This window comes from Pongo abelii, chromosome 11 (genome assembly GCF_028885655.2).
Source record: "Pongo abelii isolate AG06213 chromosome 11, NHGRI_mPonAbe1-v2.0_pri, whole genome shotgun sequence".
Lineage (NCBI taxonomy): Eukaryota > Metazoa > Chordata > Mammalia > Primates > Hominidae > Pongo > Pongo abelii.
The window spans coordinates 49,880,630-49,906,106 of NC_071996.2; the positions used below are offsets into that span (position 1 = coordinate 49,880,630).

Sequence of the window (25,477 nt, forward strand, 5' to 3'; positions counted from 1 at the left end):
CTGCAACCTCTGCCTCCTGGGTTCAAGTGATTCTCCTGCCTCAGCTTCCCAAGTAGCTGGGATTACAGGTGCCCATCACCACACCCAGCTAATTTTTGTATTTTAGTAGAGATAGGGTTTCACTGTGTAGGTCAAGCTGGTCTCGAACTCCTGACCTCAAATGATCTGCCCACCTCAGCCTCCTAAAGTGCTAGGATTACAGGCATAAGCCACCGCACCCAGCTGAGAAATTATGTCTTAATCATATTTTAAAATGAATATCACTCCTAAAATTATTTTATTAATAAATCCTATTACTGACTGTAACTCCAGTATTTCATGCAATGATCCAAAACAATACTAAATTACCAGCATCACCTTTTTCAGAATTTTTTGAAAGATTAGAAAATTAAAAATAGAATTATTATTTTATACAATACCCAACAAATATTTTTGCTGCCTTGGAGTACACTATGTATAAAGAAGAAAAGGAAATACAAATTTAATATTCACTTTAAAAAACCTTCCATAAACCACTGGAAATACTTGCCACTTCAAAATATGTATTTTCTGTGTAATATAAGCTTTGATATTCTTATCTTCAAAATTATTTACATAGAAAAATAATACACATGCATAATTATAATTTGCATTATTTTCTGCTGGCCTCACAGAAAGGTACCAAAAGTTAGTTCTCTAAAATCAAACCTACCTATAATCTCATTAAACATGCATAATGAGTGGGTAGTTAGGGTGACATCATTCATAGTTTTCTAAGCTCCAAAATAACTTCTTAATGATGACTTTTGTAGCTTGTGATAACCATATAAACTCATGTGATGGTTCATGATCTACTTACTGCCATGATTACTCTTCATTCAGTTATTTTACTCCCCCCACAGGGTTATATAAACCTGCTCTATGCCCATCTCTACCACCCACCAGCAAGCAGAGCTGAGCTGGTCAGTCAGCCGAGCAAAAATGCATGAGACTTCTCTGTTGTTACACCAAAATGTCAGCTTTGCTGCCTGCCTCCTACTTATGGATAAATCATCAACCCAGAAAACCTGCATGTCCAGCACCCATTGGATCTCTACCCCTAAGTGACCCATATTCAGGGCCTGCCAAAGCCTGCCAATTAATGATCCAATGGAGGAACACATTAACTACCCAATTCTCTGGGTTTTCTAGGCTCTATTCCCATGGCAAGTTAGGGTATCAAAATCCAATGTCCCTGAACTATACTAACCTACTTACTGAATTGCAATTTAATATAATGGAAATTTGCCATTTCAATCTATGGGCTAGATTGTTTGCAAAACTGTAGCTGATATATTGTCTACTATGTTTCTCAGAAACAATTTAACAAATTTCTCATTGATGTAAGCATTGACAAGTTTGTCCTTTTTAAGCAAATGGATACACTTTTATATTAGCCAAGGAGAGCTATATATTAATAACTTGTTATGTTTGCTTTTTCTTTAGCAGTTAGGAGTCAAAGAACTAAATTTACTATTTAATTCCCATGACTAGCTCACTGAGAGCTCCTGGCATAATTACGCTCCCCTTCTTTCGAAATCAATTTTTCCAAATTCTCTTCCCTACCACAGTAGTAGGATACAGTACAGGTTCATCAGTAATACTGATTCACTATAACCATAGGGCACTGACCAAGAAGTGACTAAAAGGCCCCCCAGAAAAGGTCCTAGTGTTGAGCAAAGATGTCACCTTGCGAGAACAGAGGATAGATTCTCATCAGTAACTGGTTCAATTTGAAAGTGAGGATTCAAAGCTGGGTTCTTACCCTAGATTATCCTGAGCACCCGTATTCCACTCATTCCTTTGTCCCCTTTCTCACCTCACTTGAGTTCAGAATCATTGATCTAAATCAGGGGTTGATAAACTTCTGTAAAGAGCAAGATAATAAATATTTTAGGCTTTGCAAGTCTTATCGTCTCTGCCACAGCTACTAAAGTTGACCACGGTAGCATGGAAGCAAGCATAGACAATATGTGAACAAATGAATATAACCTTTTTCCAATAAACCTTTATTTGTAAAAACATGTTGTGTGTTGAAGCGGGCCACAGGATGTAGTTTACTGACCCGTCATCTAAATGATCTCTAATACCGGTTTTTAATCTTTATTTTAATGCGTTGGTTTGTTTATGTTCAGTATGGCAACCTACTTCAAAATATTTTATTTGAATAGAAGAGTACATTATAAATAAAGAATGAAACAAAATTCAAGGACTCTATATTATAAGTAGCCTAGATATCATTTATTAAAGTCTTGGTACTGAAAATTGGCAATAAGTCTCCGCTCTTCAGAAATTTACACTCTGATGTGGGAGAAACGACGACTTTACAAATAAATATAACAGAAGTGCTGAACAAGAGCTGCAAACAATGTCCTGTGGGAGTTCACAAGAAAGGGGTCCTTCAAACCCCAGGAATAGGAAGATATCCTGGTAGAAATGATACTGGACCTACAAGGGATTTCACTAGGCAGAGGTGAAGGGCGGGAACATTTCAAACTGAGAGTGGTGTGGTAAGGTGAAGTAGCCTGGGGTGTACAGAGAAATCCCTGTTTCGCTATAACATAGGGTAGGCATAGAAGAGAGTTGAGAGGTCACAATGATAAGATTCATCAAGGAAGCGAGGTTAAGAAGTTTGGGATTTTTAGCAGGCAGTAGAGAACCATGGAAGGCTTTGGAGGAAAGAAAGAATTATATCTTAATCTTTATTGAGAATCAAGAAAATTAATCTGCCAGCAGCAAATAGGAAAGAGTGAAAAGTGACCACCTAACCTTTAGAAGAATGTTCAAGGTAGTAGAAGCAGGGAGGGGGAGGTGTATGCGTCTTCTTTGGGGCATATACAAATCACGTGTAGGGCTTTTTCAAACTGCATTGCCTGATCCCAAAGATTTTGATATGGCTCCTATTGGAAATGCCCCTCCCACACCCTTCGTTACTGGTAATTGAGAATAATTCCCTTTGCAAGCCATTGTTACAGTGTGCTGTGTGCCTCAAGAGTGTTGGGGTAAAAAATAAAAGTTGAAAAAGCCTAAGAAGAAAGCCGTTGCAAAAACTCAGGCAAGATGTAAAAAGGAGGTAAAATATGGTGATAACGATGGGAATAAAAATGAGGGTTGAAGAGCCTTTGCTCAAACAGGACTTGCCTTACACTTCCCCTCTCAAGTATCCGGGAGCTAGTGCAGAATCAACAGAAATGGTAATGTCAGGAGGAGCACAGGCAGGGGAAAAGGGGAGTTCAGGGATACGCATGTAGAGTCTGAAGTGTTAAGCATATTATGCAGATAAAAAGCAAACAAAAGGTTGAGCTTGTGAGTCTGAAGCTTGAAGGATTTGGGGCTGGAGGTACAGGTGTGGCCATTGCCCAAAGGGAGGTGATAATCATAGCCATCGCTCTGCATCAGGTTGCCAAGAGAGAGCATGCTTAGAGAGAAGCAAGTGCTTGAGGATCACCCACATTCTGGTGGCACAAAAAGAGAGAGAGCCACGAAGGAGCAGTCAGAGAAGGAGGTAGGGAAAATGCACTGTTCCAGAAGCCCAGAGTCAGGTTAAATGTGGGCAACAGAAATAAGTTGGTCAAAAAACCAAGGACTGAGAAATAGGCCCTTGGACTGAGCAAAGGTGTCACTATCCACCTGCGGGAGAGCAGCAGAGGGTTTATAGCAGAACACAGGCTGCAAGGGATGGAGACGTGAGCTGGGTGAGGAATTGCAAGTAGCAACTGTAAATCCTCTTGAGAAATTTGGGAGTGGTTTGTTCCTGGGATACTATAAATAACAGGAATGCAGGAAGCAAGGAAGTCGTAAGATGAAAGGGACATCAGTTTGCAGTGAACAGTGTTTGGGATTAACTAGCCCCAAGATTACAATCAGCCCATGGTGTGACGTACAGGCCTTGAGATGTTCGCCTCACAAAGAATGGAGGGTTCTGGTTTTTGGTAGTGGGACGGCGGAACAGTGGTCACTATTGCCATCATCAAAAGTAGTTAAGACAGCCCCCAAGTATAAGTCGCATGGTAGGGCACTAAATAAAGTCTCTAAGCAAATGAGGCTTATATTGCAAAGAAGCTAAGAATCTCAGAGAGAAAACGCAAACTTTGACATGCACATAAAAAAAGAGGCAGTTCAGAATACACTGAGCTAATTGAAATAATGACTACACATTACGGGCAAATGATGGAGAACATTCATTCTGTGAGACAGAAAGCGAAGACAAAGTTATAATTGGTACATGATTAAGCAGTGTTGTTGGGGGAGGCTCTCATCCCTTCAGGGAGCCCAGGGAGTGTCATAATCGACAGCCACCCACCAATTAACCACAAGGATTCACAGACCAGCTTATATCAGGAACTGTGTCAGATTTCTGGGTGTCCCAAATATCCCTCCTGAATTCTCTTCCAGCTGATTCAGCTTCCTACTAATTTCCTCATCTACAAGCTCAAGGTTTCAACCTTAAAATACTAACAAAAATATTTTACAAATGGTCTCCATCATTTGCCTATAATATGTAGTCACTATTTCAATTAGCTTAGTGTACTCTCAAATGTAGAAAGATATCATCAGCCACCACCCATACACTTCTTCTTCCAACTCTTTCTGCATGAGGTCCTTGTATTTTTATATCCCTGTACTTTTGTGGTTTTCTGTGATCAGAGCCCAGCCTGACAGTACAATCAGAGTTAACATAAACACAAGGGAGAGGAACATTTCTAAAATGTATTCATCCTCAGACGCCATTTGTTCAAAAGCCCCTGGTCCTTGAAGTACCTGAAAAACGGAATGTTTGGGACTCTGGGAATTCTGTGCCCCAGATAAGAGAGCAGTCATCACTTTTTCAGGGAGAGAGAAAGAACAGCCACCATTTCTTACAGGATGTGAACAATATCTTGTGTTGTGATGATGGCAAAAACCAAAAGTGCTTTTTCAGACTTTGCCACAGTGTCTGCAAAGCTGAGCTGGGCAGAATTTAACAGCCTAGGCAATCTTGGCTGCTGGCCTGACTTTCCAGAGTTCACTTTTCCCCTGTTGAAAAGGCTTCTCTTAATTATTTTTGGATTGAGCCTCATAGACAGGGAGTTTGCTGGATCTTCCCATCCCAGCAGGCTCACACCTGGGGGATGTTATTGTGCCCCCCACAGCTGGGTTAGAGTCAGTTGCATGACAGGGCAGACCAGCTTGGGTGATGTGTTAAGGTATTTCAAATAGCCATGTAACATATCATAGCCCTTCTGCCATAAGAGGAGACCTTTACAATTCCTGTGCTCCAAAACACTTCCTCTGGCACTGCCATCCCTATTCTGATCCAAACCATTCATTATAGGCCAGGCCATTGAGAAACTTCCAACTCATGCTCCTAACAACATAGCTACAATGGAGACCCATTTCAATGAGATTCTGTCCTTCTTCTAAATAAAACTAGCACTAAACTCAACAGCTTATGACTTTGTCTTTACTGGATACCAGCCATATATATACTTGATGGTCCTACTGGGAGGGCCAGCAGTCTTATATGTGGCCTGTCATGGGGCTTTTTATATTCTTTGGCAGGAGTGGATAAAGTAGTAATATAGTGACCACACAGCAACCACTTGGAGACCACCCAGCAAGTAGCTTAGGAGCACAGCTCATCCACAGAGAGCCTCTAACAGGCTCCTGGTACACTTTCCCATCCCATGTGAAGTCATGAGAGAGACTGGGAGACGTTTTCAATTGCAGAATCATTAGCAAGTGATCCACATACAGCTCTGTCTCTTGCCTTCTTCTGATCCTCCCTGAGCTGGTCTTGGTACCGAAATAAGGCAGAAGCTGAGGCCCAATCCACCACTCCAGTATCTCTAGAATCCATCATTTCAGGGGAAAATTTTAAGCTTCTGCAGAGCAAAAATAGCATAATTTCAGAAAAAAGCAAACAACAGATTGTCATCCATATTTGCTGAAAATATTTTCCCCAAAGAGTTAATATTTATATTACATAAAAACTCATATAAAATGATAAGAAAAATGTCTAACTACTGCCACTTATCAGCAATTCAACTTTGGGTATGAAATTTAATTTCTTCAAGACCCAGTCTCCTCATCTATAAGATGCAGGTGGGAGTACCCACCTGTCTGAGGTTCTATGTAGATTAAGTGAGAAGATGCATTTAAAGTGCCAAGAGCAGGGTCTGAGCTCTCTTCTCTTCTTTGCTCCTCAAGTACTCCAACACCAAAATGGGGAAAGGCCAGAACAAACAATGTTATGTTGGAGGGAATACAATTAGGAAACAAATATGAGGAGATATTCAACCTTCCTTGCTATCCAAGAAATGCAGATTGTAAGACACCTTACATCTATTATTTTACAGGACAAATTAAAAATAATGACACTGCCTCACCATTGTTGATGAGGTTGTCAGGTGGACTGCGCATCTATCCATTCACTAACGAGGCTGGTACAAACCAGAACAACCTTTTTGGAAACCCATTTGGCAATACCCTTAAAGACATAAAATGTTCATGTCCTCTCACCAGTTATTCCTATCCAAGAAATGTCTTCTAAGGTAATAGCCTGAAAGATGAGCAAAAGTACTGGCACAAAGATTTTTGTTGCTACAAGATTCATTATAGTGAAAAGATCCAGAAACAACTTAGTGTCCAATATCAGGTAAACAAGTAATTTAATTACATAAGGGAAAAAAAGCAGAGAATGTAAAATTGTGCCTGTATTATAGTTGCATCATATGTGTGCATGTAAATAAGGAGTAGATAAGAACATGAGCAAATTTTAAAGGACTGTTAGAATCTGAGAAATGTTTGTATTGGAGTAATTTTTGTTTGACTTTGATTTCTCATATTGTTGCTGTAATATTGCTTGTACGATAAGTAATTCTTTTAAAAAGTAACTTAATCCTATTTCCACAGCTTTCACTATAACTAGGACCTCTTCACCCCTTGGCTAGATCAGGTGCTCACTTCCTCATGGATCTCCTCTCATTGTGTTTCTCCTCCTACAATTGACAGGGACTTCCTCATTTGTCCCAGGCACTGTGCCTTTAATTAATTTTTGTAAGGCACTTTAAATACATTCCAAGTATGTTAAATACATTTTTGTCATTCTCACAACCACCCATAAGGAAGGTATTACAGTCATCTAGCAGAACAATCCATACCAATAGATTGAACTAGCTGTCCTCCCAGGGGGCCAGCACATGAAGCAGACACCCTAATTATCCACAGCCAGCTAAAACCATACACACTGGGGCTTTTTCTGTGAGCTTCTTGGCCGTGAGAGATGTAGAGAAGCACACAATGTGTCCAAGCAGATATTAGCTCTGCAATGTCAATATCCAAAGAATATTTAGCCCCACAGTAAGCAGATGAGGAACTGACGCTTAATCCCCCTGCCTAAAGTTTGGATGTCATTTGTGCTCTAGGATCTGAAGTACAACCTACATGTATCCAACTTCAGTTTGAATATAGTTAGCTTTTAACTAGAAGTGACAATAAAGTGTTTATCTTCTCATTTCTATAAAGACAAGATAGAAATCTACCACTATAAGGCCCACTCCAGGGAGCTAAAAGCAGAATAGTTGTTATAGATTATTCTTCTTCACTGAATTCCTTTTACTCCACAATCTACAAAGTCCAACCAAAAGGAAAATGACAGATAATTTTCAACACACTACTGAGTACAGAGCAGGTATTTAATGAATATTCACTGATAGAATTAATGATCTGCTCAAAACCCAGGAAAGATTGTAAAGTCAGTTTTCAAAGTCCCCAGGTTCCCCACTCGACTTTCTTTGCCCATCTTTTCCTATCATTTCTACTCCACCACCTCAACTCTTACTATTATCCGGCATGCCCTCTCTTCCATCTGTAAGAATTTACTTTAAAAAAACGCTATATTAAACATCCAACCATTCATATGTAAATTTTTTGAGGTCATTATCACTTGTGCTGGAAAGTCTCATATCAAAGAAACAACTCCCTAACTGTGAAACGTTACATTTCTAGGTATCGGCCACTAGAGAAAACCACAACTCGAGTCGCCTGTCAATGAATTCTTTAAATGATAGTTGAAAGAAGTGTACTAGTTCATTAACAAAATGCATAAACAGGCCTATTTATTATCACATGCATACCTTAAGTCACTCTCCCCAAACCATAAATACATATAGTATCCAACTATAGTTGGGTATCTTAAATATGCATTTTTATAGGCTCTATTTTTTTATTCTTGTGTGTATGTTCATTCTGTATCTCTTTTTTTTTCTTCTTCTTTTATTCTTTTTGAGGCAAGGTCTCTCTCACTCTGCCACCCAGGCTGGAGTACAGTGGTGCGATCTCCACTCACTGCAACCTCAATCTCCCTGTTTCAAGTGATCCTCCCACCTCAGCCTTCCAAGTAGCTGGGGCTACAGACACACACACACCACCACACCTGGCTACTTTAAAAAATACTTTGTAGAAATAGGGACCTGCTATGTTGCTCAAGCTGGTCTTGAACTCCTGGGCTCAAGTGATCCACCTGCCTCGGCCTCCTGAAATGCTGAGATTAAAGGTATAAGCCACTGTGACTAGCCTGTATGTTCATTCTTAAATTTAAGGAAATTGACACACCAAGAAGCTTTTCTATTATTAAGTACAGATAAACAAAACAAATAAATCAAAACTGCCCTGAAATTAATTTATTTAAATCCCTTAAATTTAAAGTAATTAATATGCTAGAAGCTTTTCTATTATAAGGTACAGATAAATAAAACTGATAGATAAGTTTAAACTGCCCTGATTACATAATATCTATGAAGGGTAATTACATCCATGCAAAACAGGTTAATGCAACAGCTGAAAACAGCATTAAGATATAAAAAAGGGCATTTGCCAAAGTCCTTAAGGTCACCAGATTGATTAAACTTGACATCTGTCTAACTTAATAGGGCTGATCTGAGGAATTCGGCTCTGCTCTTCTTATCCATTGTTGCTTCAGTTGAACCTTGTTAACAGCTTTATTAGTGTCAGACTAGATAAGAGGGATCAGCCTTTCCACCTTCATCCACAGGGTTTCCTGGTATGTAGATTCAGAGAATGAAAAAAAACCAACCACTTCTAGAATTTGCTGTCTCTGAAAAGAAAAATTATTATTGAAACCATTCTTGGACCTTAATTGGAAATATTCATTTTATTTGACCAGGAGGTTAGCCAACTGCAAGGAACAAAATATCTTTTCTGATTAAAGAGTTTTACCTGGCTGGGATGACATTCACATTTCTTGCAGAGGATGGACTAGTCAGGGACTCCAGTTGTGTTTCAGTTATCTTGAGAGGACAGTCTGCTTAACAGGCTGGGCAGTAATTGACGATCATGTTACACTGGCAGAACAATCCATACCAATGGATTGAGCTAGCTGTCTTCCCAGGGAGGCAACACATGAAGCAGACACCCTAATTATCCACAGCCAGCTGAAGCCATACATGCTGGGGCTTTTTCTGTGGGCTTCTTGGCCATGAGAGATGCAGGGAAGCACACAATGTGTCCAAGCAGATATTAGCTCTACAATGTCAATATCCAAAGAACATTTAGTCCCACAGTAAGCAAAGTGCTAGTCTAGTAGCCCTAGAATCCACATTGAGAAACCCTCCCTCAGCTTCCTCAGACCCTTGACTTTGGAAGTGAATCCTGGAATAATGAATCATGACTAGGATCAACTTACATACTGAAACTGAAAATCATTGCCAGAAATTCTCTCTACATTAAATTTATTAGCATACACCGTCAGTGTTTCTCTCCTTTCTCTCTTTCTCAGTCTTTCTCTCTATTAATATTTTCCTCTCTCTTTTGGAATCAAAGACTTTGAACTATTATACATGTAAATGATATGGAAGCCAGGTTAATAGATAATCATGTGTTGATCTTGAAAGATAAAAGGAGAACCCTAATTTCTCACATAAAATCGCAGTTACATTCAGATATTTTCATACAATGAACATGAAGGAGGCTAAATCTTACAGGGTAAAATTTCTCAAATCCTCAAGACCAGGGAAATCTAATAAGTAATTTGAATTTCCTTGCATGTGAACAAAGACTTCTTGAGAGCCTGCTCAGGGTCCATCAGGTCTGGTCCCTGTTTTCTCCTCCAGCCTCACCACTCCCTTCACCTCCCCAGGCTTGGATTCCAGGCTCTGCTATGCCTGCTGAATGCCCCAGGTCAAACCTGCTCAGAGACAGGTACAGGGTGGTGAGACCGTAAGCACTGACACAGCCTTGCTCTTTTTGACTGGCTACTGCTCACCCACTCTTCAAAAGCCCTTCTTCCAGGGAGCCGGCTCTTAACCTCCTGTGCATTCCACCTTGCCCTGTGAATACCCTATGATAGCACTGTCATGTTCATATAGTAATAAGGCTAGATTTTTTGTCCACCCACCAGATTATGTCTGAAAAATCTTTCTATTAAAAGCACTAAGCCCCAGACCTGGCCTCTGCTAAGAACACAGTATCTGTTAAATGAATGAATGGATGGATGAATGGATGAATGGATGGATGGATGGATGAACAAATGAATGAATAAATGAATACTAACTTTTTTGCCTATAACATTTTCCCCCTATTCCTTTATCCAGTTATGAAAACTCTTCTTATCTCATCCATGGCAGGTAATGAACATACAAAAAAAATCATTAAAACAATGTAAGCATAAATAGAGTTTTAAAATTCGATTGTGCTGATGGCTGCTCAGGTCTGTGAATTTACTAAAAATCACTGAATTATACTAGTGAATTTTATAGCACGTAAATTATACCTCATTACAGCTGTTACAAAACTGAATAGAAAATAGAATGTTTATATTATAGACTGGTCCAAACTGAGAGCATTTCAGAAGTGAAAAATGGTTTAGAAAGTCGTGTGACAGGTGAGAGAAATGATGATGAAAATTGCTTATTGAATTTTTGTTGTTATTGTTAGTGAAATTGTTTTTCACCTGGACCTGGACAAGACATTGCTAGGAACTTTGTAGTAAATGTATTTAAAGAGAGGATGAGAGTTCACGTAATGAAACTGGCCTATTTCCAAATTGATAGAAGAGACTCACCTAATTTCAGAGTTGGATTCATGGTTTGAAAAAAACAAAATTTTTTTATCCCACTTTTATTGAATTAATTAATTAGGTTCAAATTAAGTAATTCAGCTCTAAAAAACTGTCGACAGTAAATTAAAAACAATAAATTTTTTCAATGAAACTTTATTGAGTTAATTTTTGTAGTTTGCTATTTCTAAGCCAATTAAAGTGTTACCTGTTTTTAATCAGCTTTACTGTCTCTTAATTTTCCTTAAAATTTTCTTTGGGGTTTTCCAGGTTTTGTCTGCTTGGTTGGAAATGAAGTGATTTCTCTACATAGTCCCTAATGTCTAAATTATGAAATAGTATTTCTGTTTTTAAGTTTTTAACTTCTTTAAATTGAGAAAGCGTATATTTTAAATAGATTCTCTTCTATAAATAATAATCAGTGCTTTCATCTGTCAAAGTCATGTTGAAAATTTCTTTCCAACCTGATTCTTAATGACATCTCTACCTTTCCGATAGAATTTATTATTAAGGAGGGAAATCCCACCACAACAGTAACTTCAGACCTCTCTTCTTTGTGGAGATAGCCTGAGGTATAAATTCAACATGCAAATCATTCTTTTCATTACCTGCCTGTTAAAACATAGAATAAAAGTTAAAGACAATGAATTCCTGCTGGAAACATCAAAGTTAAATATACGCATTGACAGACATTGAATAAAATCAAATACGAAAAAACTGAAGGTTAAGTTGTTATAAACATCAGTTGGCATGCCTTAAAATCCATGGTGGTCTAAAATTGCTGCTTTATATTTCAAAGGATCTGAATAAAGACAGTTTCACAGTTGCTCCCAAGTCTTCACATCTGAAAGAATCCTTTTACAGATCTAAAATGGACTGATTTGATATGTATTACAGGGCCGTCATGGTCTTGCGAGAAATCAGTGATTTACATTTGTAACCATATTTCCAAATGTGAATATCCTTTTTATAAGGTGGGGGGATGTGAGGGGTACATAGACCATTCACAGCTGCTTTTGTTGAGCAGTTGCTTTTTATTTGTGTCCATTACTGAATTCAATGCTTTCTGCCATTCCCATACTTGTTATTAGTTTTTTTGTGTGTTATTGTTGCTCTGATTAAAAGCATGCATTACATTCTTTCTAAATTATGTGTCACTTTGTTGTAAGTGTTATATCTGGCAATTTAATAGTCTGTGAACAGGAAAGCTTTGAAATGACTGTCCTCTGTCCTTTGGCATAAACCAATTACCAGGATTTAAACTTATCTGACAAAAACCACAGTGACAGATCTGAGAACAAAGTGGTTTTAAATCGTTATTTTTTTAATCTTTAACCTTTCCTGTTTTCTATAACTAGATGTTGTAAAGTACAGTATGTGATCATGAAAATAGTATCACCTTTTCTTATTTCCTTAATAAAAAGTATGTCTTCCAGACTTTCCTATTTACTTTAGTGATGAGCAATAGCTTAAATTCGTTTGCGTGAACTACCTCTGATGGCTGCAATAGCCTAAGAGATACACATACAAAAATGTCAGAACCAAGATTGAGTCCTAAAAACAGAATTTGATTCTTGAATAAACATATGCAATTGTTTTTCAAGTTTTTTTTAAAGGAAAGGAATTCAAAGCAGAAATACTTTTTCTTAACTTAAAACTATCTGGGAGGTATCAAACCAGGTTAAGAATGTGAAACTCACCAGTTTCCCTGCAGAATGTTACAGTGTTTTGTTAGCTGTGGACAACTATTATTCATTATACATCTATAGAAGCATTATTAAGGCTCTACTTGGTACCAAAAGAATCCACAGAAAATGTAGTATGTGCTCCCCAGGCACCCCTTCACGAAGTAGCTACCGCTCAATTTGACACAGTAACAAAAGTAGACTAATTTTTTTCCCCAACCATATATTGCCCCAAAGTTGACATCACTTTCCCAAGGCATGAAAGCGTTGAAAGACTAAAACATATACCTGGCTAACAGCATATGAACTAAAATAATGAAAAGCACTTTTCTTTGGTTATTCTCAAACAGACCATAAATATTTACATCCCATTATAAAACACCTTAACAGCTTGGTGAGATTGAATGCAATAGCACTTAATGCAATATAACTCCAAACACTTTACAGCTCCAATGGACTTTATAACTACACCTTAGTTTGTCATACAGGAAGATCTGTGAGTTGACTGGTTAATGTTTCTTTGTTTTCAAAACATGCAAAAGAAACACTATGTGCACTATATGGACAGTACTTACTAAAATGCCATCTATATTTTATGTATAGTTTCACCCAAAAGACCAGGTGAGCCCTCAAGAAATAAGACAAAGTCATTACATTTTGCTTCCTGAGTGTGACTGTGCCAGTTTTCTACCCATCTTATAAAAAGGAAAATGCATATGCTTAATGCAAAGCACCGTATGTCCCATGAACCTCAAATTTAAATAGTGCTTTATGGTTCACCAAGCATTTTCTCATTATTTTCTTATTTGAACATCAAAACAATCCTCTAACATAAGTAACAAGAGAAAGGAAGAATGCAGTGCAACAGGGAGAGAATGGATATTTATTGAGCGCCTACTGTGTACCAAATACCATTGGAATGTGGCATTTATTCATTGGTGGCATTCTAACAACCATGTGAGATACATGTTTTCATCTTGCAGATGAGGCTCTGAAAGATTAATTATCTTAGCCAGTGTTATATAGGTAATAACAGCGGAGCTGGGGTTGAATCCGAAGTCCCATTCCAAAAAGAAAATATTCTTCCTTCTGTTCAAGTAGCCACCAATGTTGACTCTTGAACAACTCTGAGATTATGGTATTCCAAAATTTTGCTGTTATAGTGTCCTTTCCTTTAGGAAGTATCAAAGCTTTTTGAAGGATCCTTTAATGACTGCTCTTTGACGTATCCTTTTTTTGCCAAAATAAAATATTGGGGAGCCCATATTAGTCTCCCATCTTTCCTTTTGATTCTACAGGACGATGAAGCACAGAACTCTGTACACAAGTGTATTCTGGTTTTCTCCATACAATGATCTAATTTAGTCCTACCAAGTATGATCACAGAACACCGTTCTCTACATGTCTAGACAAATGGGATGGGGAAGAGAGAGTCAAAATCTCTTTGGTTCATGAGCAATATATGAATGATTCACAAGCAGCTAAACAAAGACAGATTACCTTTCAACCCATTTACTACTACCCCAGTTACTTCCTATCTATTAATACATGTGAGAGAAGGACAGAGGTTACTGTATCAAGGAGTTATCTAAATGCTTTTCTTCATTTTTTGTCTGCTGGCCCAATGGATCTCAACTATATTCTTCAGACCCCAAGAGTTCTGGGGCAGCACCTTAGGACCCATTAAGTGGCAATGGTAGGAGGCAAAGGGAGAGTGCAGTTCAATACTATTAGCAATATTTTGGCTACTTCACATATGCAGGTTTCATTTTATGATTTCTTTTAAGAAAGACCTTTGCAATATATGAGCACATATGTATATATATAAATAAAGAAAGATAGATAGATAGACACTGAAAACCACTACCCTTGGCTTAATGCTTATCAATCCCCACATGCCAAAAAAAAGTCTACAAACCTAGTAATACGGTTTAGCAAATGATTTGTAATATTTCAAAATTACGGTCAATTTTAGTGCAATGAATTAACTTTTAAAATGGTGATTTGTGATTGAATGTTTCGTTAACCTGCTTTAGAGAAAATAAATGTATGATTTACATCTCAGGGTGCTCAGAATATCTGGCCAGCAATTACATAGGTTTTTATAATGACAAAAAAGAATAAAGAAATTAATTAATAGAGGCAAACCTTGTTTTATTGTATTTCTCTTTCCTGCACTTCACAGATGCAGCATTTTTTGCAAATTGATTTGTGGCAACCCTGCGCAAGCCAAGTCTATCGGTGCCACTTTTCCAACAGTATGTGCTCACTTTCATGTCTCTGTGTCACATTTTGGTAATTCTTGCAATATTTCAAACTTATTGATTATTATTATATCTGTTATGGCTATCTGTGATCAGTGATCTTGGCTGTTACTTTTGCAATTGTTTGGGGGCACCACAAACTGTGCCCACATAAGATGGCAAACATAATCAATCGATGTTGGGTGTGTTCTGGCTTCTCCATGGACTGATCATTTTCTTTCACTTCTCTCCTTCTCTTAAGGCCTCCCTTTTACCAGAGATACAATAATATTAAAATTAGCTCAGTTAGTAACACTACAATTACCTCTAAGTGTTCAAGTGAAAAAGAGTCACAGGTCTCTCACTTTTCATCAAAAGCTAGAAATGATTTTGGATTTTTGAGGAAGGCATATCAAAAGCTGAGACAGGCCAAAAGCTAGGCTTCTTGTACCAATTAGCCAAATTGGAATGCAAAGGAAAAGTTCTTTAAGGAAATTAAAAGTGCTACTCCAGTGAACACATGAATGATAAGAAGGCAAAACAGTTTTGCTGCTGTTATGGAGAAAGTCTAAATTGTCTAGATAGAAGATCAAACCAGCCACAACATCAGAGCAAAGCCCTAACTCTTCAATTCTACGAAGGCTGAGGAAGCTGCAGAAGAAAAGTCTGAGGCTAGCAGAGGTTGGTTCACGAGGTTGAAGGGAAAAAGCCATCTCCATAACATAAAAGTAAGGGGTAAAGCAGCAAATACCGATGGAGAAGCTGCAGCAAGTTATTCAGATCTCCTAAGATCGTTAACAAGGGTGGTTACAACAGATTTTCAATGTAGATGAAACAGCTTTAAATTAGAAGATGCCATGTAAGACGTTCATAGTTAGAGAGGAGAAGTCAATGTCTGGCTTCAAAGCTTCAAAGGACAGGCTGACTGCATATTTGAGTCAAATACAGCTGGTGACTTTAAGTTGAATCCAATGATCTTTTACCATTCCAAAAGATCATTGGATTCAACTTAAAGTGACCAGCTGCATTTAGGGCTCTTACGAATTATGCCAAATCTACTCAGCCCATGCTCTACAAATGGAACAAAAAAGCCCGCATGACAACACATCTGTTTATAGCATGGTTTATTGAATATTTTCAGCCCACTGCTCAGACTGTTTAGACCTACTGCTGAGAAAAAAAAGATACATTTCAAAACATTACTAATCATTGACAATGTACCCCGGCACTCAAGAGGTGTCATGGAGATGTACAAGGAGATTAATGTTGTTTTCATGCCTGCTAACACCACAACTATTCTGCAGCTCAGGGATCGAGGAATAATTTTGACATTCAAGTTTTATTAATTAAGAAATACATTTCATAAGGCTCTAGCTGCCAAAGATAGTGATTCCTTTGATGGATCTGGGCAAAATATACTGAAAACCTCCTAGAAAGGATTCTAGATGCCATTAAGAACATTTGTGATTCATGGGAGGGGAGCAAATATCAACATTAACAGGAGTTTGGAAGAAGTTGATTCCAACCCTCATGGATGACTTTGAGTAGTTCAAGCCTTCAATAAAGAAAGTAACCACAGATGTGGTAGAAGGAGCAAGAGAAGTGGAACCTGAAGATATGACTGAATCGCTGCAATGTTATGACAAAACTCTAATGGATGAGGGGTTGTCTCTTATAGATGAGCATATGTCTCTTATGGTTTCTTGGGATGGAATCTGCTCCTGGTGAAGATGCTGTGAACATTGCTGAAATGACAACAAATGATTTAGAATACTCCCCAAACTTAGTCAATAAAGCAGCAGCAGGCTTTGAGAGGATTAACTCCAATTTTGAAAGAAGTTCTACTGTGGGTAAAATGCTATGAAGCAGTATTGTATGCTACATTCCTTTTGTGAAAGGACGAGTCAATCAATACAGTAAACTTTATTGTTGTCTTTTTTAAAAAAACTATGGAACGCTTCATGAATTTGCACGTCATCTTTGTGCAGGGACTATACTAATCTTCTCTGTATTTTTCCAGTTTTAGTATATGTGCCGCCAAAGCAAGTACTGTGTTGTCTTATTTTAAGAAATTGCCACAGCAAGGCCGGGCGTGGTGGCTCATACCTGTAATCCCAGCACTTTGGGAGGCCGAGGCAGGCAAATCACTTGAGGTCAGGAGTTCAAGACCAGCTTGGCCAACATGGTGAAAACCGGTTTCTACTAAAAATACAAAAATTAGCTGCATGTGGTGGTGTGTGCCTATAATCCCAGCTACTCAGGAGGCTGAGGCAGGAGAATCACCTGAACCCGGGAGGCGGTGGTTGTAATGAGCTGAGAGTGCAACACTGCACTCCAGCCTGGGCTACAGAGCAAGACTCCATCTCAGAAAAAAAAAGAAAAAAGAAAGAAATTGCCACAGCCAAACCACCCAACCTTTAGCAACCACTGCCCTGATTAGTCAGCAGCCAGCAACATTGAAGTAAGACCCTCCACCCTCCACCAGCAAGATATCATGACTCACTGAAGGCTCAGGGGATCATTGGCATTTCTTTTTTTAGCAATGAAGTACTTTTTAATTAATGTATGTATGTTGTTTTTTAGGCAAAATGGCATTGCACACTTAATAGACTATAGTATAGTGTGAACACAACTTTTATATGCACTGGGAAAGCAAGAAATTTTTGTGACTTGCTTTATTGCAGTGGTCTGAAACCAAACTTGCCATATATCTGAGGTATATCTGTATTTTAAACAAAGAGGTTAGTTTGAAAGAACAAACTGATTCAAAGCATGGAACCTATATTGAAAGAAAGGTCATTACAAAGTTGTCAGATTTTTCCCCATCAGGCTTTTTGCCTTCTCAGCACTCTAATTTTGACAACCTCTCTTGATCCTCACTAAACTCCAAAAGTTACATAGAGCATGGAGTACCGTTAGATGCAAAAATCAGCATCCAGAGTCTTGACTAGGTCTTCTGACATGTGACAGAGCCAGGAATCCTGGACCTGTGCTCCATCCACTAATACTTGTCTAAGGGCTGATAGAAATTCCCGCCTTTGCAGAAACAAATAAGTATCTAACAGTGCCACTTAGCTATAAAATTGGATTAAAGGTTAATATTAATGAATCCATACTAACAGTGCTGACAGTAACTATACTACTTGACAGATATTTAATATGAGTATCACAAGCCATATGTGAAGAATACTGTTAAAATAATTATATTAGGATTTCATAGCATCCACCATCAGGATTTCTTCTCTGACAACAAAAACGAAAACCTTTTCTACCCTGAGCCAGGTAAATGCCACTGAAAGTCTTGCTGTCTGGACTTGACTTCTATTTGTGACACTCATGATTTGAGAGTTCAAAAGCATTTTTAAAGTATTTCTCTTTTAGAGAAAAGGAAGGAAACTCATATTTTTGAATGTCTTACTATGTGCTAACCTAATTTAATCTTCATGAACTCTAATATGCAGGGGATACCAGTGAGTTTTGAATTTAAGGTTATTTTTCTGTTGTTTTTGTGCTGGTGGTCATTCTAGCATGGTTGATCAGTTGTGTCATTCTGAAGCAGCCATTGCCAAAGAGGTCTTTTGATTGCTGAAACAGTAGTACAACCTCCCACTGCTGTCTTGACTGTGAGGACACTCACCCATCTAATTCCAAAGCAACTTTTTCATACACCATTTCACCTCTCTTTGCAACCACGTGATGACATAGACAATGTCCAAATCCCTGTTTCCTGAGAGACTGGCTAGGGCAATCATTGAGGGCTATAAGAAAACAGTAAGAATTGATGAAATTAAGAATACATCCAGAACCAAGAGTTAAGTAGACCAGAAAGCTAGAAAAGGAAATACAAATGAACCACCCAGTCAAGTGGTGTCTCCTAGCAGAAATCAGAAACAAAGACAGTGGACCAGGATGATGATAACAGCAAAGCTGTCCCTTTTGACATAAGGGACATGCTGACATGCAGAGTAAAAGGAACATAATTAAAACTTAAGTAGATCCTCCACCCCATCCCCAATGCTCATTTCCCTAGCTTGGACCCCACTCCATTCCCTGCTCTTTTCCTTTTAAGGATATGACATTGAAACTAGGATTGTTTTGCCTGAATGTGGTTCTGGGTCAGAAGTGAAGAATAAATATCAAACCATTACACAACTTTTCCCTGAGGATCAGAAATAAGGTGAGTGCCTCCATTGCATTAATTTCTTGTTAATGTTTTTAAGAAGAGAGTTCAATGGTTTATTTTTAAGGTCATGAAAGAGCATGAAACTCTTGGCTACTTTCTGCTGTTACCATATGGCCAAATTATATCATTTGTATTTTACACTTCACAATATGGTCCCCACTGAAAGAGATATGTCAGGGACCCATGGACTGGAGGAGTTAGAAGTTTCAACAAAATTAGTATAAGGCAAGCCCTTAGCCTCCTCCTTTCTGCCAATGTAAGGTGTGCCTCTAGTACTCCCTGGAAAGAAGAAATTCCAGAGAAATTGACTGGCTTTACTATTTCTCCAGCTTGGATAGCTGTATTTATTCCAGTCTCCTGGTTTGTTTTCTCATCTTGTAAATTGCACAGCTTCACATATTTTGCTAAATGTCCATGGCTTTCGTCTGCATTCTGCTGGCTTCATTAAAAAGTATTTCCACCTTGAGCTCTGATCCAGGGAAAACCATGGTGGTTTTACATTAGTCATGGCTGGTTTTCTTCTAAGCTAGCTAACAACACAACTTGCCAGCACACGGATTCATTTCTTTCCAAAGACCACCTGTCTGGTCCACATAATAAATTTTTGCTTCTCCCATTTGTATGACTGTGACCCAATTTCTTGTGAAATAATGACTTTATTCTTAACACATTTAAGACACAGATACCCTCTCCCTGCCCTGGGTTTTATTATACAGCTTTGTATACCAAACATTTTAGAATGCACTAACAATGTCCTTCTTATTCTTTTGTCTGAAAAAAGGCATTAGTCTCAACAATTAGCTATTTTGTACTTCTCAAGACCAAAGTTAGAGAAGCTACATTATTTAAACAACAAGGGGCAAGGTCATAGATAACAGCCACCAATTGAACCCCCATTATGCAAACATAAAAAATGAGGGTCAGAGCAGTCAAGTGACCTTATTAAGCTGAACAACTGCCAAAGAAAAGAACTGGGCCTAGAACCCAGATCTTCTAACACGTAATGCAGTCTTCTACCCATGACAGTACACAGCCTCACATTTACTTCGTAAAATTCCTTTGTAAAACAATGGTTTTATATACAACAGTTTAACAGAGTGAAGAGAGTGAAAGCCACAAAACAAGTTTTTTGGAGATATTTAAGCCCCTGCAGGTGGGGTGCAGTGGCTCACACCTGTAATCCCAGCACTTTGGGAGGCCACGGCAGGTGGATCACTTGAGGTCAGGAGTTCAAGACCAGCCTGATCAACATAGTAAAACCCCGTCTCTGCCAAAAATACAAAATTAGTTGGGCACGGTGGTGCATGCTCTATAATCCCAGCTACTTGGGAGCCTAAGGCAGGAGGATCGCTTGAACCTGGGAGGCAGAGGTTGCAGTGAGCTGAGATCACGCCATTGCACTCCAGCCTGGGCAACAAGAGTGAAACTCTATCTCAAAAAAAAAAAAAAAAAAAATAGATAAAAAATTTAAAAAAAATGCAAAGACCAGATGCCTTTGCCTCATCCTCTTCAATAGCATAACATGATTCTATGAACTCTCTTTGAGAAATCAAAGAATATTCTATTTCTTTAATATATTCAAAGATATTCTATTTACAGTTTAGAAAAATGGGATCTCACTGGGCCTGGAATCAAGGGGCAAGGGGCCCTCTTTTCAGCTGCAGGGTCAAATTCCCCATCAAATCAGCTTAAGCCCAACACTAGCTCTTGGGCATAGTTTCACGTATGTCACCTCTCAGTTCGAAGGAGTCACCTTCAACTCAGGAACTGATACAATTCTCCTAGTGGAAGTGGCTTAGAATATTTCCTCTTCCATCCTAGAGGCAGCAAGATGATGGAAACTTATGACCAAGAATACAATGAGCATTCAAGGTATCTGATTTTCTCAGCCCCAGGCATGGATTAAACTTTTATAGGTCACTAGTAGCAATATGGTGACTATAAATGTCTAATTTTGACCTGTAAGAACATGAATCTTTCAACATTTCAGCCACTTCATTATTCTCCTTGGGATGATAAGACAACTTTCACCTGGCTTGGAGAAGTTTTTATTATTTTTCCGGGAAATGTAGGCAACCCATGATCAATACCATAAGAACGAGAGCCACTGAGAAACAATAATTAACAAAGAAAGAATAAAGGTTTTGGACTAGCACTAAGAATTTAAGACAAAAGCCAAGACAGTTTTATTTTCCTAAAAAAAGAAATAGTCAGTTCATAGGATCTTAGAAGCCGATTGGCCATTTCCCCCTTCCTAATAGCTCCAATGATCAGAAATCATTGCATCATTGCTATGACTAATTCTATAACTGTTCTCAAATAATGCCAATTGACCATTGATCCGTGACTGTGGCCTAATTCTTAACTGACTGACAGCCAAAGAAAGCTCATTGGTCATAAACACACACACTAAAATGCTGGAAAAATCTCTTGACATGCACTGCTTTTTTTGGTGGCCTAAATTTACAGTTTCTTTTTTTTTTTTTTTTTTTTAATTCAAAGGCCATGCATGCAGATAGCTTTTCAGTTGTCCTTGTGTTTCTTGACTGAAAGAACTCTTTAAGTGCTCTGGAAATAGTTAGATGAATAGCAGAAACAATTGTATCTTTTCAACCCCGATCACATCAGTTCTAAGAATTTGACGAGTAAAAAGCACTGGGCAGGTTTTAAGTCAATAGTGGCCTTCCAATTTCTAAAGTTCTTTCAGAGTACAAACACATTGCTTATACTCCTCTGGCACGGTTTTGCTCATTTGCAGGAAAACCATATTTTGTACCACATCCTCACATATTGATATGTTGAGGAAATACACAGCAAACACCACTTCCCATCCATCTGGTAAGCTTGTTAGAAAGATGAACAACCAGCGTTCAGATGTTTTTCACTCAGGTTTGAAATTCTATGCTCAGCATAATTTGCTTTTACTTTCAAGACAAATTTTAATCCAATAAGAAGAAATTCTGCTTCTTTTTTGAGAGCAAATGATACCAGTAAAGTAAAAAGGCCAGCCATGTTGGACATTGCCAAGATACATCTACAGTTGGATTTCTGTTAGGACCTAGAATCATATGCAACAATTTTGGAAAAATACAATTTTCTCCATTTTCTTAAAAGTAAGTGCAGCAGTTATTATTCATATAGTGATAAAGTAAAACAAAGTCCCAAAATAAATAATCAAAATGAGGGTAAGACACTTAATCTATCATTTCTAACAAACTGTTTTCCAAAGATCTTTTACACTCATCTATCAGTACCCAGAATTACATAAGCTCTTCTTAGGTTGCAAATATTCCAAAAGCTTGAATCAAAACAATAAAAGTCAATTGAATAAGCAAAAACCTGGCAGTCTTAGTGCCCACTGGAAACGGAGCCAAATGCTCTTATATAAAAAGCAGTGAGAACAGAAGGTGCATGCATTGCTAGATTTGTCTCCCCCAATATTTCTGCATCCTCTTCTATTTGGAACTCAACTCTTCAGCGGAACTTTTCCTTTCTCTCCTGCTTTTGACACACTCTTCACATCATAAAGGTAGAACTTGTGGTTTTGCAAATTACATGTCAGTGGGAGAGAAACTAGCAATAAAGAAGACACACATCTGAGAATTTCTAAGTTATACCAAACACAAACCCTTGGGGTCCTATGCAACATAATATTTTTTTAATATCAGCGTTGGTTTCTTTGTGTGATTATAAGATGAATATATTATAGATGTTTTATTTTTTTATATTGACATGAAGAATCTCAGTAGAATGAACTCAGCCGCACTTGCTATTTTACAAAATCAGATATATCAAACTTTGTCAAGGGGCAATAGGTCCTGGAAGTACCAACATGACTCCGCAGGAGCCAGAATGAGGTTCTGATGAAGAAGTAAAGAATACAAAAATAAAGAGTTCCAAAAAGGAAAGAATTTCAAAAAATGACTATAGAGCAGTGCTTCCCAAACTGTAAGATACATGCAGACCACTCAGGAATCCTGTGATAACACAGACTCTGGCTCTGCAGGCCTGGGGTAGGGCCCACCGTTCTGCACACCAAGGCAGCTCCCATGGGATGCTCATGCTGCTACTCTATGGGCCACATTTTGAAGAGCAAGTTTCTAGCAGCCCATCCCCCAGGAACCAAGAAATCCAAAACATGAAACTATTTAACAATAATTGTTTATGAAGTAAATGTTATAGAATAAACCTACTAAGCATTAGCACTGTGAAGAAACAGTTGAAGCGTAAGAAGGAAAAACAGGAGAGTTTACACACAAAATGTAAACTGTTACAAATCAACATACATTTATTATGGACCTATTATGTATAAAGCAATGTTGTAGGAACAATAAAGAGTAAAAATATAAAAATGGATAGTTCCTACCTTCAAATTGCTTAGGCCTAGTACCCTAGCTCATAGACTCTCACCTTTCTTCAAATACAGCCCATCTCATTTGGAGAAACTCCTTTTATCTGGTTACTGCTGGCCATGTCCTCCAGTTCTGAGATCTTGTTACTAATTATCCCTCCCTTTCCTGTATTGCTCATCTGTCCACTCAGCCTTCTCTTCTGGCTATTTACTCTTCCTAACATAATTTTATCTACCCTCTATGTCCACAGCTTCAATGACCAGTGGCTCCCAGTTCTCCACCTAAGGCAGAGACTTGCCTACTAAGATAATGTTCTTATTTCTGGGTGCCTACTGGACATCTCCTTCTAGCAAGTACAATTTAACTGAGCTTACTATCATAGCTACAGGAGGCTTTTGTCCTCTCTCCCTATTTTCCAGAATCTGGTCTTTTCCTCAGCATCTCGCAGTTACAATTTACCCTCTTAACTGACTTCCCTGCCTCCAGTCTCTCTCCACTCTGGTCCCTAATCCATAACTGTACCATAACTCTCTTCATATCAAATAAGTCTCTGTCACTTCTCTTACAAATTTTAGAACTCTTAAGCAAAATGTACACACTTCTTAACTCCATATAGCAGATAAGAACCCTGGCAAGCCAACCCCAAGCTATCATTTTGATCGTTTCTTTTACTATCCAAATCATATCTATGCAGCATATGCTTAACCCTCACAACTCAGATCACCAGTCACCAATGACATCATGCCCTCCAATAATCTTGCCTCTACACCTCTTGTTCCCTCTTCCTGGAATAGCCTTCCTCCTCTGCCTGGAAAATTTCAATTCATCATATAAAATCCAGCCTAGTCCCATCAAAGCCTTTTCTGTTGGAGTTTGGTATTCCCTCCTCTAAGATTCCTACAGCAGTCACTTCATATCTCTCTTAAGGCACTTACTAAATCAGAGAATGCTATTAGCATCTGTTTCCTCTACTAACACAACATCTTGTTGAGACCAGACACGATGCCTTGCTCTTCTTCCATTACCGGTGTCAGGCACAGTGCCTGGAATCAAACAGATATTCAGTGAATGTTTATTGGATGACTGAATGGACATAAAACAGAAACTAATAGTGAAATGCTGCAGATGACAAATGACTTGTACCCACGGAAAGGGTCACAGGCATGCAAAGGAAAGAGAGTTCACTGTGTATAATTAAGTGCTAAAATGCACGCTCTATGAGATTCAGTGCAGACATTCAAGAACAGCCTTGTGTAGGAAAAGGAAGTATAAGCTGGGCCTTGAGGGAGGTATTACTCTTAGATGGGTCTTGGAAGAGGCATTATCTGTAAGAAAGCACGGGTGGTGGGACCGGGATGCAGTTACATGCTATATGTAATAAGGTGATCATCCTGACAAAGGTGGACAGTATTTTTTTTTTAAATAAGTGATAAAGTTGATTAAGGGGCACAAGGTGTGTGCAGGGGGACGGAGATAGGACTGTGAGTAGTGTGCCACATCCTCTTGTGCCAAATCACATTTATTATTAGGAGAGGTTGCTAGTTTTTTGACATCATTCTTGGGGTCACACAAGTTCATTCTTTCTAGTTCTACCTCTATATATCTGCAATCATAAACTCTGTTTGTAATCAACGTCGTAATAGTGGAAACTCATTTGAAGATACTCCCAGCTTTCCTTTCTCTAAAGTCATTCTTACATATGACATCTCCACACTGGGCCTTTTCATTCCCTCTCCTGGAACATGGAAGCCCCATGGAGACTTGAGCAGGACCAAGAAACGCTGACTCTCTCAGATGCTGCATTTCCAGCTGCTTGGTTGGAGGTAGTGGTAGCGAAGACAACATGAACACAGCCCCCGACCCTGTCCCACCTCCACCTCAGTGCCCCAAAGGCCATCCTAGTCCTGGTCCAGTCCTGGACTGGGAGTGTCTATGCAAGT

At 38.6% G+C, this 25,477-nt stretch overlaps 1 non-coding gene across 1 annotated transcript; it reads right to left on the reverse strand.

The window, feature by feature from the left end:
• Nucleotides 1-16,945: 16,945 nt before the first annotated feature.
• LOC112132557 (U6 spliceosomal RNA) lies at nt 16,946-17,052 on the reverse strand. Its single transcript, XR_002914305.1, has one exon. It is a non-coding gene; the product is annotated as a U6 spliceosomal RNA (small nuclear RNA).
• Between the last annotated feature and the right edge of the window lie 8,425 nt (nt 17,053-25,477).